Source organism: Dermacentor albipictus, unplaced genomic scaffold, assembly GCF_038994185.2.
Source record: "Dermacentor albipictus isolate Rhodes 1998 colony unplaced genomic scaffold, USDA_Dalb.pri_finalv2 scaffold_21, whole genome shotgun sequence".
Classification (NCBI taxonomy): Eukaryota; Metazoa; Arthropoda; class Arachnida; order Ixodida; family Ixodidae; genus Dermacentor; species Dermacentor albipictus.
The window spans coordinates 6,445,200-6,463,165 of record NW_027225575.1 but is presented as its reverse complement, the minus strand read 5'-3'; the positions used below and the strand labels follow the sequence as shown (position 1 = coordinate 6,463,165).

The 17,966-nt window shown below is 44.8% G+C and overlaps 1 long non-coding RNA gene across 1 annotated transcript in view; it reads left to right on the top strand.

Moving 5' to 3' along the window:
• LOC139052338 (uncharacterized) overlaps positions 1 to 15,515 on the top strand; it is a 32,319-nt gene extending 16,804 nt beyond the window's left edge. The window contains exon 3 of the long non-coding RNA XR_011509839.1: positions 13,140 to 15,515. This is a non-coding gene — a long non-coding RNA (uncharacterized lncRNA). The remainder of the gene's footprint in view (positions 1 to 13,139) is intronic.
• Positions 15,516 to 17,966: the final 2,451 nt, after the last annotated feature.

Sequence of the window (17,966 nt, the reverse complement as noted above, 5' to 3'; positions counted from 1 at the left end):
GTGGCCAATTTAATTACTTGCTCAAAACTAGGACGAAGCGTTGCCGTGAATCATGCACGGCAATCAGCGCAAATAGAAATCTTACCTCTCGGCCGCGTACCATGCGCGCAAAAGCAAGAGATAGGTGCGTGCAATCACGCTTGCCTCAGTAAACATGAATGTGCACGAGATGTGTGAGTGCTTCGGGTTGTAGATTACTAGGTGAATTTCGCAACATCTCCCATAAACGCGAGCGGCCTCTTCACGTTTGTCGTCCATCGCGCCGCGTGCACACGCTCCGCCGAGAGTGGACGATGCCATACGTTGGCTCGCTAAGTTCCTTTGTTGTCCTGCGCACCAGGTTGTTTTGCAGCTAAGACCAATGCTAAGACGCACACATTCAACGCTTGCAACACGAAGGTGGTGGTGGTAGTGGTGGTAAAAACTTTAATTCGTCAACAGAAAATGATTTATGGGATTACATGTGGGAAGTCTTCGCTTCGTGAGGTGGCCGTCAAACCTTGTCTTACGGCGACTTCTAAAGCCCAGGTCACGGCCCGCAGTTGAACCGCAGGTTCCGAGCTGGTCACCGCAGTCTCCCATTGCTCTCGGTTGAATAGCTGCCATTCGGCTCTAGGTGTGAGCTCAATGCATTCGTGCAAGATTTGTGTTGAATCGGCTTTGTCGGCCTCGCATAGAGTACATTCGGGGGAGTGTATCCCTGGGTAGACTATGGATAATTTGCACGGGTTGGGGAAGGTGTGTGTTTGGAGTTGCCTCCACCTGTTGGCTTTTGGTTAAACATCTGTCAGTCGGTGGGTATTCGAGTTTTTCGTTTTTATAGTATTGAGTAATTTCGCGGTATACTCACGCGCTCTTTTGCTCCTCGCAGGATCGGTTGGCTCACTGCTCGTTTGACGAGTCCTCGGGCGAAATTGTGAGGCGCTTCGTTCCAGGGAGGGGACGAGTGCGCAGGGATACAGATTTTGATCTGGTGGGGCATTAAATGTGTTTGCTTTAGGATTTGCAGCGCCGGTTCGTGGATTCTGCCTTTGGCAAAATTACGCACTGCCGTCTTGTAGTTGCAGAAAATTATTTTGGCTACGGTATTTGTGATAGCTATTGCTATCGCGGCTTCTTCCACTTCTTCCGCGTGCCTTCCAAAAATGGTGACCGCGGTGATTGGTTTGAGGTCGTTTTCTACCACCCCTGCGGAGAAAGCGCCGCGTTCTCCGAGTTCGGCTACGTCTACGTAGACCGCCTCCTCGTGGTTTGCGTAATGTTTCTGTAGTGCTTTGGCCCGTACCTGTCTCCGTTTGCTGTGATACTCCGGGTGCACGTTCTTTGGGATTGGGTCGACCCTGAGGTGACTGAAGATGTCTCTGGGTACGGGCTCGACGTTTGTTTGAGTGCTCTCGTACGGCATGTTTAATTTCCTGAGTATGTGTCTTCCCGCAGGTGTATTGGTTACTCTTTCGTATTGGGCTGTTCTGTGTGCTTCAGCTAGTTCGTCGAGCGTGTTGTGGACGCCAATTTTCAGGAGTCTCTCGGTGGATGTGTATTTCGGCAGGTGGAGCGCCGCCTTGTAGGTTTAATTGTCTTATGAGGCAGTTTACCTTTTCCTTTTCCGCTTTACACAGATTTAGATATGGGAGTGAGTACACGAAACGGCTGAGCACGAAAGCCTGGATTAGACGCCTAAGATCCGCTTTCTTCATCCCAAAGTGTTTTTTGGCGATGTGTCGGATCAAACGGTTGGTCTGGTTCACGCATGCCGTAAGTTTGTTGATAGTCGCTGTGTTTTTGCTGTTGCTTTGTAGGTGCATACCTTGTATCTGGACCGTTTGGACCTCGGGAACTAGGGTGTCGTGCACGTGTACTTCTATCGGGACTAAGGCTTTTGTATGGCCTCGTGGACTGTATCTCATGACGATAAATTCCGAATTTTGCGGGGAGCACAATAATCCTATCTTTCTGGCGTGTTCTGAGACTACGTCTGCTACAGTTTGCAGTAGGCGTGCTCGATCTTTCCGTCGTTGCCCTTGGTTACCCAGAGTGTAATATCGTCTGCATAGGGAGTGCGATAGGTTTGGTATTCCTTCGAGCAGCTGTGCCATGGGTATGAGCGTTACATTGAAAAGAAGAGGTGAGAGTACCGATCCTTGCGGCGCTCCCCTGCTTCCCAGTGTGAAAGGGTCGGATGTGAGTGACCCGAAGCGTACCTCCGCCGTTCTAGAGGATAGGAAGGCTTTGACGTAGGTGTGGGTTCGCTCGCCTACTCCTAGATCTGAAAGGGCTTCCGTGATAGCCTCGTACTTGACTTTGTCGAATTCTTTGGTTAAATCTAGAGCTGGGATTTCTTTAGCTCGTTTGCTGTGAATAGGGTTGATGACCTCCTCCCTCCTCCAATTGTCTGGGCATGAGGTCTTGCCTGGAGAGGTGCTGTCTAAAGCCCAACGTTGTGCTGGGGAAGAGTTCGTGCTTGCCCATGTGTTCTTGCAGGCGATCTAGAATCACGTGTTCTAGCAATTTGTGCAGGCATGACGTGAGAGAGATAGGTCTCAAATTTTGTATTTGTATACTCTTTCCTGGTTTCGGTATGAAGGTTATCTTTGCGTGTTTCCACGCTGCCGGCAGCTTGCCTTTTCCCCAGCATTGGTTAACGAGTTTTGTGATAGCGTTGATAGATTTCTCATCCAGGTTTCTCAAAGTTCGGTTTGTGATTCCGTCCGCTCCCGGGCAGAGGGTGTGCAGTTTGTGTAGCGCCGCCCTCACCCTGGCCGTCGTTATTTCCTCACTGTAAAAGAATTTACACCCTTCAAAGTTAAAAAGGGTGTAAATGTGTCTATAACTCGCACACTTACGGTGTCAGTTATGTAAATCACACCCTAAAGGTGTGAGTTATAGACCCATTTACACCTTTTTTCGCTTTTAAGGGTGTAAATTATTTTACACTCGTCCATTCCTGGATTCGGAGGTCCTTTGTACTCGGGAAGCGTTTCCTTGTCGGCGGTATCTAAATATCTGCTCCTGAGTTCGTCGAGGAGTGCGTCGTCTTGAAGGGGGTAATCGTGTATAATGTGACCGATGTCCTTGTTGTGTGCCGTCTTACAACTTTCAGGGTCTAGGAGGTACCCGAGTAGGTGCCACGTGTATTTTAGGCCCAGTTTTCCATTCATTTGGTCGCATGTTTAACCCCATTGTTTGACCAGCTCTTGTGCGTGGTGTTGTATTTCTTTAACTAGGCGAGTAATTTTGAGTTTCAGTCTTCTGTTTTGTTTTTGTTTGAGCCATCTCTTTTGAAGGATTTCGTGTGCATGCCACATGTGTAGTAATCTGTTGTCTATTGCGTGTGTTTCCGCTGTGACTGGTGTGCTTTCGGTTGCGGTTTTGACGCCCTTGCCTAGCTGTTCAACCCATTTATCGAGGTCATCTATGGTGGTGGGCTCGTCTCGTGCTCTGATGAATCTAAATTTGTCCCAGTTGGTGATCGTGATCTCTTTCATCCCTCTCTTTCATCCCTTTCTTTTTTAGCGATGTGGCCGGGATAGTGGTTTCGATTATATAATGATCGCTGCCTAGGTTGCAGGCGGTGTTCCTCCATTTCCCTTCTCCCGCGTTCTTACTGAGCGTGAGGTCGGGGCTGGTGTTCGTCTGCACACTGTTTCCTATTCGCGTGGGTTGTAGCGGATGGTTCAGTAACGTTAGGCCTTCGTCTTGGATGTAAATCCATATTGCCGCGCCTTTCTTGTCGTTTATTTTGTAGCCCCAGGCCGTGTTCCTGGCGTTACAGTCACCTACTATTAATAGCGGTTTGTGTCTGCAGAGCCTGAGTGTTTTGTTAACTGCCTCTATTATCAGGGGGTGGTGCGATCTGGGGGCGCTATATACGTTGAGAATAAATAGGCTCGCTTGTCTTCTCTTCTGTGGAATTATTTCCACGAGGGGCAGTCCGCGTCCTTCGTGTCTATTTCATGTTCGGCAGCGGTCAGGTTACTGTGGACCAAGACGACCGCACGCGGGTTTTATGCTCCAGTTTTTTCGTATGTTTTATAGTTTCTGATATTGGCTTTAGTCAGCGTTTCTTGCAGTGCTATGATGTCCGGAATTTCCGGCTTGTCTAAGTTTTGGATGTGTAGTTGTAGGTTCTTCCGCTTTGGGAGAAAGCCCCTGCAGTTTGGGAGAAGCCCCTGAAAGTCCGCTGCCATATTTTGATTTCCTTAAGGCCTTCCTCCATATTGGTTTGCTCTTTGTGCCTGAGCATTTATGAGACCGGCTGTGGATAGTGATATCGCTGCAAGTTCTGTGATCTGTGAGTTGAGTTTGTATCGTGGCTACGGTAGCCTCTGTTTGGCTTAGTCTGGTCTCGAGGGCGTCCATGCGTCCGTTTAGCTGCGTAGCTAACGCGCCAATTTGTTCCTTCATGTCTGCCCTGATTCTGTCTTCGGTTGCTGCAATCTTCTCCTCCAGGCGAGCAAGTCGGGTGCTCATGCCTTGGATTAGGTGAATTACATCGTTTAGGGTGGGGCTTTCCGCGTCTTTGACAATTTAGATTATTCTTTTTTTTTAGCCGGGGCGCTTCGTTGTGGTAACGAGGCACGCGAGGATGCCGCGGAGGGAGGGTACTGAGCTGTTGGGTCTCACAGAAGGGGTGTGTTGCTTTTAGCTTTGTGTTTCTTCCTGGGGGAGTTTATGCCCTGTAGGTTTACAATGATTTCCTCAAGCTCTTTGATTGTTTCATTTTGTCTTTCAATTATATTCAGGAGCTCTGCGTTGCCATCTCTCTCTCGGGAGGCCTGCTGTTTCCAGCTCACCTGTTTTGGGCGTTCTTGGCTGTCGGCTTTCGGTAGGGGAGGGAAGGAGGTGGAGCGGCTCCGGCTTCTCCAGTATCTTTGGCTGGAGTTGGACCTTCCCCGGCTCCTGGAATGGTGCCCTCCGCTGTCTTGTTGTTGTCCGCGTTGCCATTGCCTTTCGATGTGTTTTCTTCCCCTGTAGTTGGGTCTTTCGAAGCGGGCCTTGTAGCTTCTGGTGCTCGCGAAATGGTCTCCGCTGCACAGGATGCATTTCCGGGTGCAGTCCGGTCTCTCCTTGGCCGGGTGTTGCGTCCCGGAACACAAAAACAACGGTGGCTGAACGGGCTGAACCACTGGAGATGCCGAGCACTTCGCAATGGGTATCACGTGGTGACGTTTTCTACGTCACGGAGAGATTCCGGCACACAGCGCCACGCTATGCACTCGATACCAATATGACGGACGTGTAGCAGAAAGTGTGGCGGAAGTCACGTGTTTTTAGCCCCCGAGGATTTTCCTAAAGACTCCGCATGGCAGCTCGTTGCCGCCAGATGTCCTTCAATGAGAATGACAAACGCGGCCAATGTCAACGCGATCGACGTTCAGCCTAACGCCGGTTCCAACGCTTGGGGCCGCGCCGACCGTGTCAGCATTAAAAGCAAGATCGTTCGAGGGGGCAGCATGCCTCCGCTGTAAAAGGAGGCGGCAAAGACTGTCGTGCGGCCAAGGGAAGGCCTGTGTATCAGCAAGCTGGGACCTACCGCAGTCGCCGACGACATATGGCAGGCTGCTGGGCCAGGCACGTACTCAGGAGGGGGGAGGCCGGGGGGGCCCGGCCCCCCCCCCCGAAATCAAGTGGCATACACCCCCCCCCCCCCCCCCCTCCCCACCCACGCCACCACTCCTCACACATTCCTAAAGCGCCGCCAGATCAATGTTGAGACTTCGCAGCTGTTCATCGGTCAGCATTATGCTGCCTTTTTCACTCATTTTAGGTGGCGGTAGTTATCGGCATCTCTTGTAATGTGAAGGACAGTTTTCTCGTAGATTCCACACCCGCGCGATTAACTCGAGATGCGTTCAGTTGTCACCATCTATTCAACCGTCACGCACATAGCTGTTGCTTTTGTTAGTTCAGCCTTCTTTGTTTAGACTGATCCTGGGACCAGGAGAGGGTTGCGGCTGTTACTCAGCTGGTCTGTACTCTCATGGAACGAGTTGCGGCCGGAGAAAACGCCAATCGAGTTTAACTTATCCCTTTGCTTCATTGTTTCCTTGAGTTACGGCTCGCCGCGACGCTGGCAGACACCCGGAACCATATACACGTGATATGGGTTAGATAAGGTGGGAAATAAAATAATGTGAAAGAGCGTCCATCATGGAACCCTGCAATAGCCCTTAAACCCATAAGCAAAATGACTGTCACCCGTTACCTCGTCTGTTTTTCCCTAACTGTATAGCACTTTTCGTGCAAAATTGGCAACTGGAAACAAAAATCGCAAGGAGTTGAGAAATTAAGCGATCTACTAAGGGAGGAAGCCAAGGCAACAACCAAACTGCAAGCAAAAGCGAATAATAAAAAAGTTAACGTTGTTTATGAGAATATATATGGATCAACATCTTTTTATTTAAAAAGGAAGTAGAGAAAACGCTGCCGGAAGTGGAGAACAATTACTTGTTTTGAATGACGCTTCTACAGTTATCGGTCGAACCACCTCACGTAGCCACTTCTCTGTTGTGCTTATGTGGGTGTTTTTCTAACCTTTCGCAGTGAGCGCAGTACGTCTAGAATCGCAGAGTCCTGCGCTCTACGTGGTTGTATGGGACTGGCGGCCGCACAGCGTTACGCAATTCGCGGAACTGTCAAAACTGATCAACAAGGCGAAAATAACTGATACTCGAAACTATAATATGAGAAAGACTGAAGAAGCCGTAAAAAATGAACGCAGCCTGAAATCTGTAAAAAAGAAACCTGCCATAGGACAAACCATGATGTATGCACTAAAAGATAAGAAGGATAATATTATCAGCAATCTCGAAGATATAGTAAAAGCAGCGGAAGAATTCTAAGCTGACCTATATACAGTACCTAGAGGAGTCACGATAGTTCACTTAGAAACATTAATGAACAGGATACAGAAACTCTACTATAACTAGCGATGAGGTCAGAAGGGCCCTGCAAGACATGAAACGATGAAGAGCGGGAGGATAAGGTGGAATAACAGTCGATTTAATCAAAGATGGAGGAGACATAATGCTTGGATAACTGGCGGCTCTTTATACGAAATGTCTATCGCCTGCAAGGGTCCCAGAAAACTAAAAGAATGCAGACATTATACTAATCCACAAAAAAAGGAAACGTTAACGAATGTAACAATTATGGGACCATTAGCTTGCTCCCAGCATTATATAAAATATTTACCAAAATAATCTCCAATAAAATAAGGTTAACACTAGATTTTGTGAACCAAGGGAACAGGCTGGCTTCAGGAAGAGATACCTTACAATGGATCACATCCATGTCATCAATCAGGTTATCGCGAAATCTGCAGAGTACAATAAGCCTGTCTATGTGGCTTATATAGATTACGAAAAGGCATTTGATTCAGTTAGAGATACCAGCAATCGTAGAGGCACTACGTAATCAAGGAGTACAGAACGTTTACGTAAAAAGCTTGGAAAATATTGCTACATGCGTGAAGTATTTGTTTGTTTGAACGAGGCACGTAGGCGCCATCACTCCAGAAAAGAGGAGGAAGAACGAACTGGGCTCGCGCTGTGAATCTAACCGGTCAGCGCTGCAACCGTTGTTGTAAATATAATCTGTAAATAGTTTCTCATCTTACTGACTCGTCTTTCGCGTTAGAATATCTACATAGGTTCTACAGCTACCTTAATTCTACACGAGAAAAGCAGGGAGATACCTATAGAGAAAGGGGTCAGACAGGGAGACACAATTTCTCCAAAGCTATTTTCTGCGTGCTTAGAAGAATTCAAGCTATTAAACTGGGAAGGCTTAGGAGTAAAGATGGACGGCAAATATCTCAGCAACGTTTGATTTGCCGATGACATTGTTCTATTCAACAACAATGTAGACGAGTTACAACAAATGATTGGAGACCTTGGCAGAGAGAGTGTAAGAGTGGGGTTGAATATTATTATGCAGAAGATGAAGATAATGATAAATAGCCGGACAAAGGAACAAGAGATCAGGATGGCCAGTCGGCCACTAGAAACTGTGAAGGAGTACGTTCACCTAGGTCAATTAATCAGAGGGAACCCTGATCATGAGAAGGAAATCCACAGAAGAATAAAAATAGGTTGGATCGCATACGACAGACATTGCCAGCTCCTGACTGGAAGCTTACCATTATTGTTGAAAAGTAAGGTGTGCAATCAGTGCATTTTGCCAGTGCAATAGGTCCTGTGCCAATGCATTTGCCAGTGCATTTCCCAGTGCATTTTGCCAGTGCATATGGGGCAGAGACCTGAGAGCAAGTTAAGGACCACGGAAAGAGCGATCGAACGAAGATGTTAGGCATAACGTTAAGAGAGAAAGAGAGTGGTTTGGATCAGAGAGCGAACGGGTATAGACGATATTCTAATTGACATCAAGAAGAAAAAATGTAGCTGGGCAGGTCATGTAATGCGCCGGTTAGGTAACCGTTGGACCATTAGGATTACAGAATGGGTACCAAGAGAAGGGAAACGCAATCGAGGACGACAAAACACTAGGTGGAGCGATGAAATTAGGAAATTCGCGGGCGCTAGTTGGAATCGGTTGGCGCAGGACAGGGGTAATTGGAGATCGCAGGGAGAGGCCTTCGTTCTGCAGTGGACATAAAACAGGCTAATGATGATGATGATGATGATGGAGGTGGTGGGCCCCCCCCCCGAAAGAAAATCCTGGGTACGTGCCTGGGAGGCAGTCATAACAAATAAACGAATTCCGCACAGCTAAAAACAGAATAAAATGAATTTGATTTAAAAGGGAAAGGCGATAAGAAGAACATAAAATTCTTCCGACCAATTACGATAACATCAGTTATATATAGGCTGGCGATGCAGGCGGTGAAATTAAAAATGCAGTCATGGGTAGAAAGTAATAGAATACTCGGAGAACTTCACAACGGGTTCAGAAGTGGTAGGCGCTTAGATGATAGCCTGTTCGTGCTTACCCAGTGCATAGAAATAGCTAAGGCGGAAAATAGACCTCTGTATTTAGCCTTCCTGGACATAAGCGGTGCATACGACAACGTGAACAGGGAACTCCTGTGGAACATATTAAAAGATGAAAGTGTCGGTCATGAGATAATTGATTTCTTACAGGAAATATATCGAGAAAGTAATATTGAAATGACATGGGAAGGAATTAAGAGTACAACGACTGTCGAGGTACACAAAGGATTAAGGCAAGGTTGTCCTCTATCACCGCTGCTGTTCATGCTTTATATCATAAGTATGGAAAGAGGGCTACAACGACGCAATCTAGGCTATAACCTGTCGTACAGATTAGGCGGAAAAGTTGCTGAGCAACGACTACCGAGTTTAATGTATTCGGATGATATTGCGCCATTAGCAGATATCCAGGAATATTTGCAAACTCTGTTTAATTGTTGTAGAGACGAAGGAGACAGTCTAGGCTTCAGTTTTAGCGCAGCTAAGCCCGGTGGGATGTTTTTCAACGACATGACTGATCAGGAGCTTACAATACCGCACTGTTATAACCGCACTGCTAGTATAACTTCTATGAAATCTGATATATCTCTTCCCGCCTAAAAAAATTTCGCTTGAACTTTTTCCATCGGCTTTACTATCACCCTACCCTCCGGGCTAATTCATTCTTCAGCCACATTATATATCTAACCGTGTTGACCATCACTTTGAGGTTGGTATCGAGCCATGTCATACTAAAACCTTTCTTTACTCTTTTTTACCTCGAACTTCACAAGATTGGAATCGCCTTTCTTCCGACATTGTTTCCATTAATGATAATACCCGATTTAAACATGCCTTAGCTAACATGTTATAATTAGGATTTAGCATAGCTTACCATGCTTTGTGTTATTATGTTTATTATGTTCATTATTATTTTGTTATTATTATGTTACTATGCACTGTGTTTATTCTCTATCAACTCACATCTGTAATGCTTCGGCCCTGAGGCTAAATAAATAAATAAATAAATAAATAAATAAATAAAATACAACACCATGAAATACCCCGAGTTGCCGAATGCAAATATCTTGGGGTATGGATAAACAAAGAGCAGAGGTACGCGAAAAAGCACGAACAGTCTTTCATAGCGAAAAGGCGAAGAGATGCCGGTATAATGAAACATAGGGCATTGTGGGGGTACAAAAGGTATGAAGTATTGAGAGGTATTTGAAAAGGAATAATGGTGTCAGGGCTTACTTTCGGGAATGTGGTCCTGTGCTTAAGGGCAGAAGTTCAGTCGAGACTAGAAGTAAATCAGAGAGCTGTAGGAAGATTAGCACTAGGTGCCCACGGGAAAACCACAAACGAGGCAGTACAGGGGGATATGGGCTGGACATCGTTCGAAGCACGGGAAGCTCAGAGTAAAATCCTATACGAAAAACGGCTGATGAAACTGTACGATAACAGGTGGGCGGCTAAGGTATTTAAATATCTATAGAGAAAGGGCATTGACTCACAATGGCAGAAAAGAACTAGAAAGCTAACCATTAAGTATGCCAGACACGAGGACGGAGAAAGGCAGAGCATTAAACGACAGGTTAAAAATGCTAAAGGTAAAACTTGGATAAATTCAATGGAAGAGAAGCATAGTGTTGAACTATATCGATACTGGAAGCAGCAAATCAGGAATGAAGCGTTTTATGATAACTCAAGAGGCAGTGGCCTACACTTTGAAGCTAGGTCAGGATGTCTTAGAACACGCAGCTATAAAAAGAAATTTTACGGAAAAGACACATGTACTGTGTGGGGTAAATCTGTAGAAACAATAGAACACCTCAAATTAAAATGTGATGGTATCCATCCCGAGGTCGATGCGGGTACAGACACGCTTCCTGAGGCCCTAGGGTTTAGAGATAACAATAGTCATGTAAATGAATATGCGGTGGAAATTAGCAAGAAGCGATTGGAAGATTGGTGGCTCAAAAGCAGAGAGGTGACATAAGGTTAAAAGTGCAGGAAGACGTATTTAGAGAAAATGGCGAATTTTAATAACTGACAACACAGTTAAACAAAAATAAAAAGCTGAGCGTGGTGGCAACTGCCATCACCCCGTTTCAAAGGGGACGCTCCTACCTTCCATCTATCCATCCTAGGGCGCGGCGTTCGGCCATGCCCCGCTCACTCTCAAGTTCCAGCGATCGCCACAGAGGGCGAAAAATCAACCGCGGCGCGTTCCAGCATCAGCACGCAAATGGAGCTACTGTAATTTGGTGTCATACTTTAATTTGTATTTCTTACGCTAGGGGCGCTCAAGGATGCTAAATATTGGATCTATAAATGTGCGTATAGTAACCATCAAACATAGTTAACGTGAAATTTTTTGCTAAATCCAGAGACAATTGTTTTATTAAACTTACGTTATTAAAGCCTGTGCTTTATTACTTGAATAAAGGTTTTGAGACCTCGCTGACCTGTGATAAGCAGCAGCCCACTGGTATCGATGGCAGTCCATTTATCGATTCCAATTGTACGGCGGTTATGTTTGCGTACAGGGTGGTCGTTTCCTCTGCGCAGCATCATGCAGGTTCGTTTTAATTAGACAACAATAATATATCAGCCAGTTTATGCGTCCGACATTCGATAGGCGCTACCAGGCGAACGTGTTTAAAGACAGTTAATTTAATCAGCTGCGGCGTTTCATTGGCGTAATCGCTACATACGCGGCTTCCATCGTCAGCAACCTGCCGCATCTGGCCGCGTAATGACGGGTTGCTTGAAAATGATGTATTAGCTAGCGTGAAAACTTGTCGCTGGAACCGAGCACAGTCTGTTTGGAAACTACCCAAGAAAGCGGATTAACCTTGCAGCCTCTGGGTGTGTGCACCGGTGAATAAAAAGCAAAAAAAAAAACACGGCTTCGCATTTTCAACTTTCAGTTTCTTCGGGTGCGAGGTTGATAAAACAGATTCCTGTAGTCAATTTTTTTCAAAGTGGAAAATCATAATAATGTTATTGCTTTTCAAAGACAATTCAAAGAAGGCTCTTGTTATTTTGCCACGTTGCTAAAATTCCTAACACGGAGTACAGTATAAAAAATAAATAGTTTTGGCTCTGTATGCATGAATGATACACTGCAGTAAATTCGCAGCAAATTAGTGCAAGTGTAATTCCGGTGATACAGCTCGAGTGATATCATTTGATACACATGGGGCGCTATAATGTAAAACTATTCGAAACTTTTCTATTCTAATTATGCAGTCAGCCCACCGCGATAGGTCAAAAACTTTTTGGACTACCCCCGCTTCACCTGTCTGTCACACGACGTCATGGAAACCGCGATAGCGCCCCATCTGATATGAGGTGTATACCCTTATTATGCATAATTTGACCGAACAAAGCAAAAATAGTTATTTCTGATTCGACGCCTTTTTGCCATTAGCCCTCGGCTATTCGTCAAAATATTTCGCGCTGCACCCACTTCACCTGCCTCTCACGCGACGTCTCAAAACCGCAAAAACTTACCACGCCAAAGTGACGCGTACGCGTTAAAGATGGATTAATATGCCGAACAAAAGTGAATTTTCTTCTGAATACCCGCAGGCTGCCCCGTTCCGAAAGGAATAAAAGATGGCTGCCGCCGATCACTTTGGCAGTGGCTACTCGCCCCTGCCGTTGAGCATGGGTGTATTTGCGTGCAATAAAACATTTTGTGTGGCCGTGTAACGTTTTCCGGAACTTTCGTCACGTTTACGACCTCGTTCTGCCCACTCTTCTTTGCTGAGGATCCGTTTTTGCGCCCTTCTTAAGCTTCCCTTGCATGCCGCCACGACTATCGACGAGCCACCGCAAGCTAAGTAAAGGAAAGCGGACCAATCGCATACGTCGGCATCACCCTCTTCTTCCGGTTATCAATAAGCAGTGCAGTGGCTCGGCTCCATCGAATCCCTCTCCACTTGAGCATGCTCCTCACCTCTTGTGAGCCAATTAGATAGGACAAGCTGCTCTTTGCAGGCAATGTTATTCGTTTTTCAAGGAAACAAAAGTGACCTCCTGTGAACGAGGGGAGCATTTGATTGGTTTGTTTAGACAACCCTGCGGGTGAGCGCCCGATGCTTGCGTCGGCGGTTACGCAAGTTTGACACCAGGAGATTGGAATAAAAACATATTGCTATAGTTTTACGTTACACGTTTCATCATTTCTCTTTTCAGGAACACGGACAAAAGAGAAATTATTGGTCTGCAAGCTGCCCACGCCAAGCCACAAGAAGCTCAACGGTTACGATAATGACAACAGGTCCTCTTGAATTGCATGCTTCACCGAAAAATGTTTGCAAGTTTACCAGATAGAGGGCTGTGAGCCCTATCAGGAAAGCAGCCGTCTACAGTTTTGTATCGTACCCAGCAGGAATGCTAAAATTTGACATGGAAGCTTACTTCATTTTAAGGGCGTGTTATGAAAATAGCAGAAGTAACAAGTTGAGTCCCAACTTGTTTCTTTTCTCGATATGTAGCAAGTTCCTACTTGGTAATGCACAAACTCTGTCATCTGCTATTTGAAAATCAGATTGAAGGGCATTACCACCAAGTATCGCATGTTCACTCATGTCATTAATTTGTTACATGAAACTGCAAAGAGCTTTAAAATCTTCAAAGCCGCCCAGTGCAATTTTGTCATAATGATGCTTCATGTTGGCTGAAACTCTGGCAGTGACTCTTCACTTTATTATTCTATTTTTTATTTAAATTACGCTAAGGGCCATATGCCATTAAAGAGGGGAGTGGGCGCAAAGCAGTAGAGTAAAACAAACGAACAAGAGCATTGAGTTCTGGTAATACAGTGATTCTCCTGATTACACAATGTTAGCTAATGTTTTGCAAAAAAAAGTTTATTATCGGTGATAGCTACGATATTTGAGTGAGGGTGTTTCCATTCCTCAGATGTACGGTGGATGACAGATTGAAAGAGACTTTCGTGTAGCAAGAATCAATCCCTGCGTTACTGCGATGATCGATGCAGTTTGAAATGTACTTCAGGCCGCGGTATGAAGTCGTCGGGAAGTGTGGTATGACGGAAAATTTTATGACATAGCGAAACATGGCCGACTGCGGCGATTAGCTAGGGGAATAAGTGCTGGTTAGTTTCATTAGGGTTATACTCGCGGTGTGGTTATAATATATAATGAGAAAGAATGAAACGAGCAGAGTTATTTTGTACTAGTTGAAATGAAGTAATAACATTAACGCTACTAGGATCCCATATTACAGATGCATATTCAAGTTGTGAGCATATTAGTGTCTTGTAAAGGTGTAGTTTTGAAGTAGACAGCGCTTTGAAAAAGTTGCACTGTAAGTACCCGAGCAGGTGAATAGCATTGTTAATGACATACTCTATGTTGGTCCAATTTAAATTATTTGCAATGTGTACATCAATATATTCATAGGACATGATGAAATCTAAGGAAACGTCGTGAAGATGGTAAGTGATAGGGTTAGAATTAGAACTGGATACTGCATTCTTCATTTGCATAAAATCAGTAAGTAGGCTAGCCCTGCACCGTAAGAGATGGCTAGAACAGGCAACTTCACACAACTGGCCTACACCACACTTCTCAAATATGACAAACCAATAAAATTAAATTTTCTTTCTCTTCAAACAGCAGATGACATACCCGAGGACGGTGTGTTCACAAAAAGTTTTGGGAATATACTCGAAGTTTGGCTTAACAATCAGCCAATCAACAGTGGACGAGAAAGGGATGCCTGAGCATGGGAACTTATATTCGTCACGGCGCTCGGAAATATGTTTCGTTGTTGAAACGTTGGCTGAGGCTTCCCTTGGTGACCTCTGTTACTCAACTGAAGTGTTCATCTCCTTGTAACCTTCTTGCGTTGTTTGAACACGCAAACCGAGATGTTTCTTTAACATGAAACCGCAAATTGCATTTTACAAAGATCCGTGGAATTATTTGGGCATACTAATATGTTTATTTAGTGTCCTTGTTTATACACAAGGTTTGCAGAGGTCTTTGGAAGCACTGTCGTCTCCATAACGTTCATCGCCTTCCTACGAGTGCTCCACTTGCGTCAAAGCCTTTGCTGCTGCACCTGAACTCTAAATGTGCAGTAGAAATATCAGGAACACACAATACATGATCTAAAATTTACCATTATGTTTTTTTTCCCTCTACACGTCGTGCCTATCGCCAATGTGTTATGAAAACAATGCGACATTGCAGCTCGAGCTTACCTTACTGACACTACATCTTTGCCCAGCACTTCTTATGTTTCTTTAATTTAGCTGAAATCGTCGAAGGCAGACAACATACGTACAGTATGAAACACGCCAAACAGCACTGTACGCAACACACGTACGAGTGTAGCCGAGCACAATATCGTTGTTCTTGTTTTAGCGGCACGCCAAATACGATGAGAAAACTTCGCTCGATTTTAATTTTTAATTCGGTTAAATAGATTACTATCTGTGTTTCTGTATGTTGTAAAATCAGCGATTGACAGCATTAGCTCCGCCTGACATGTACGAAAATTGTTGGCATGTACTGCTTCATTCACGATCGACAATAAACAATGTAAGCTTACTCGTGTGACGTGTTTCGTTTTTGCCAATTGAGGCCTCTCGGTTACCTGGTGATATAATAAAGGTATCGTTAGTCATTTTACAGTATCGTACACACGAACACCGCTCCGAAAGCGGTAGAAAAACGCCCAAAACCAGTGAGTGAGCAGCGCAACGAACCCCACCAGCCGCAACCGCAGCGGCCGTATTGCTCACTACGTAATGATGATGATGATGATTATGTTAGTTTTGATTTTGCCAGCGCCATTTCTCGGTCGCATCCTTCAGTTCACAACTCCACGGCAACTCTTATTTCCGTTGGAGTGTTTCCCTTCTCTAAGTTTATATAGGTGTTCTGTGGTTCGGCCGTCCAGCTGCGTGTTGGCGAAGTGCGCGCACGTTCAGCGTAGTTTAGCCATTCCTTTTCTAAGGCGAAAGCCTTTCTTGGCTCGTGGTGGAGTTTGTGTCAGCCGACCTAAACCACCGGAGTGCCCGCCAAAGCGTCACCACGCCATATGAAGACAGATTAATGACAGATTAAAGAATGAAAAATGATTTATAGTGACAGTTAGTGAAAGATAACGTTATAATAGAGATTGGTAGAGGTTAATAATGACTAGTAATGACTACTAATGACTTATAATGATTAATACTGACTCCGAAATGGCCAATATGTCTAACGACGGCTTGTAATCATCAACATCATCATAATCAGCCTGGTTACGCCCAGTGCAGGGCAAAGGCCTCTCCCATACTTCTCCAACAACCCCGGTCATTTACTAATTGTGGCCATGTCGTCCCTGCAAACGTCTTAATCTCATCCGCCCACCTAACTTTCTGCCGCCCCCTGCTACGCTTCCCTTTCCTTGGAATCGAATCCGTAACCCTTAATGACCATCGGTTATCTTCCCTCCTCATTATATGTCCTGCACATGGCCATTTTTTTTCTTGATTTCAACTAAGATGTCTTTAACTCGCGTTTGTTCCCTCACCCAATCTGCTCTTTTCTTATCCCTTAACGTTAAACCCATCATTCTTCTTTCCATCGCTCGTTGCGTCGTCCTCAATTTAAGTAGAACCCTTTTCGTAAGCCTGCAGGTTTCTGCCCCGTAGGTGAGTACTGGTAACACACAGCTTGTAATGACCGTAGGTAATTAGAAATGACTAGAAATGTCTAGTAATGACTAGTAATGATTAAAATGACTTCTAATGACTTGTAATAGCTACTAATGACTACGAGATGACCAATATGTCTAACGACGGCTTTTAATGACCGCAATTGATTACAAATGACTAACAATGTTTAGTAGTGAACAGTAATCACTAATAATGACTGACATGACTTGTAATGGCTAGTAATGACTCTGAAATGACGAATATTCTACCGACAACTTGTAATGACTACAATTGATTAGAAATTACTAATAATGCTTAGTAATGACCAGTAATGACTAATAATGACTGAAATGACTTGTAACGACTACAATTGATTAAAAATGACTAGAAATGCTTAGTATACACCAGCGATGACTAACAATGACTGAAACGACTTGTAATGACTAGTGATGACTATGATATGGCCAACATGTCTAATGACGGCTTGTAATGTCCCCATTTGATTACATATGACTAAAATGCTTAGTAGTGAGCAGTAATGACTGAAAGAAACCTTAACCTTAACCTTTTCCTTAACCAATGTATAACTATGGTTTAAATATGTTCTGTACTACTTACTTTGCTGTTCAGTTTCGTTTTTTTCCACTCCTTTTACAGCCCCTGAATGAGGCTTACAGTATTATTACAGTATGAAAAAAATGAAGAAAGAGAAGAGGCAAAAAAGAAAGAGGCGAATGATAAGAGGTGGAAGAGTAGGCTTCCGTCGTTCACCCCTTACTAGAAATCTTAAGAGACCCTGTATTTTTAAAATAATTTTCTGACGTGGTGTACTGCCGCATTAAAGCAGTATTTCTCATGGACGTGATGACAGGCTTTAGCTGCGTAAAGTGGTATTCGTTCGCAAATACTTTTTTTGCTGATGCCGTGTCAAGTACACCTTTCGAATGGGGATACGACTCGGAACGCAGAGCGATTGCGCCGCCTGAAATAGGTCGAACACTGAATTTATTTATTCACGGAATACTGCTGCCCTTTTGCGAAATAGGCCACAGTGGTTAAAAGTGAAAGAATAATTTTCAAGGGGCACTTAGCTATGCCTATGTAGTTGAATGCAAAAGCATTGCGACCACCGCGCGATGCATGTGCTCTATCAGTCGTTTTTATTTAGCTTCACCTTAATTAACACCAAAGGTCGTGGCATGGGCTCCCACCAAAGGTCCAAGGTTCGACTTCCAACGAATGTCGTGGGTTCGAGTGCCGTAATAAACTCTAGCTTAACTAAACCTGCCTTAAATTTCTTCGCCTTGATTCATTCTGCCATAGTAATCGAAATTTCCGAGGCCCGA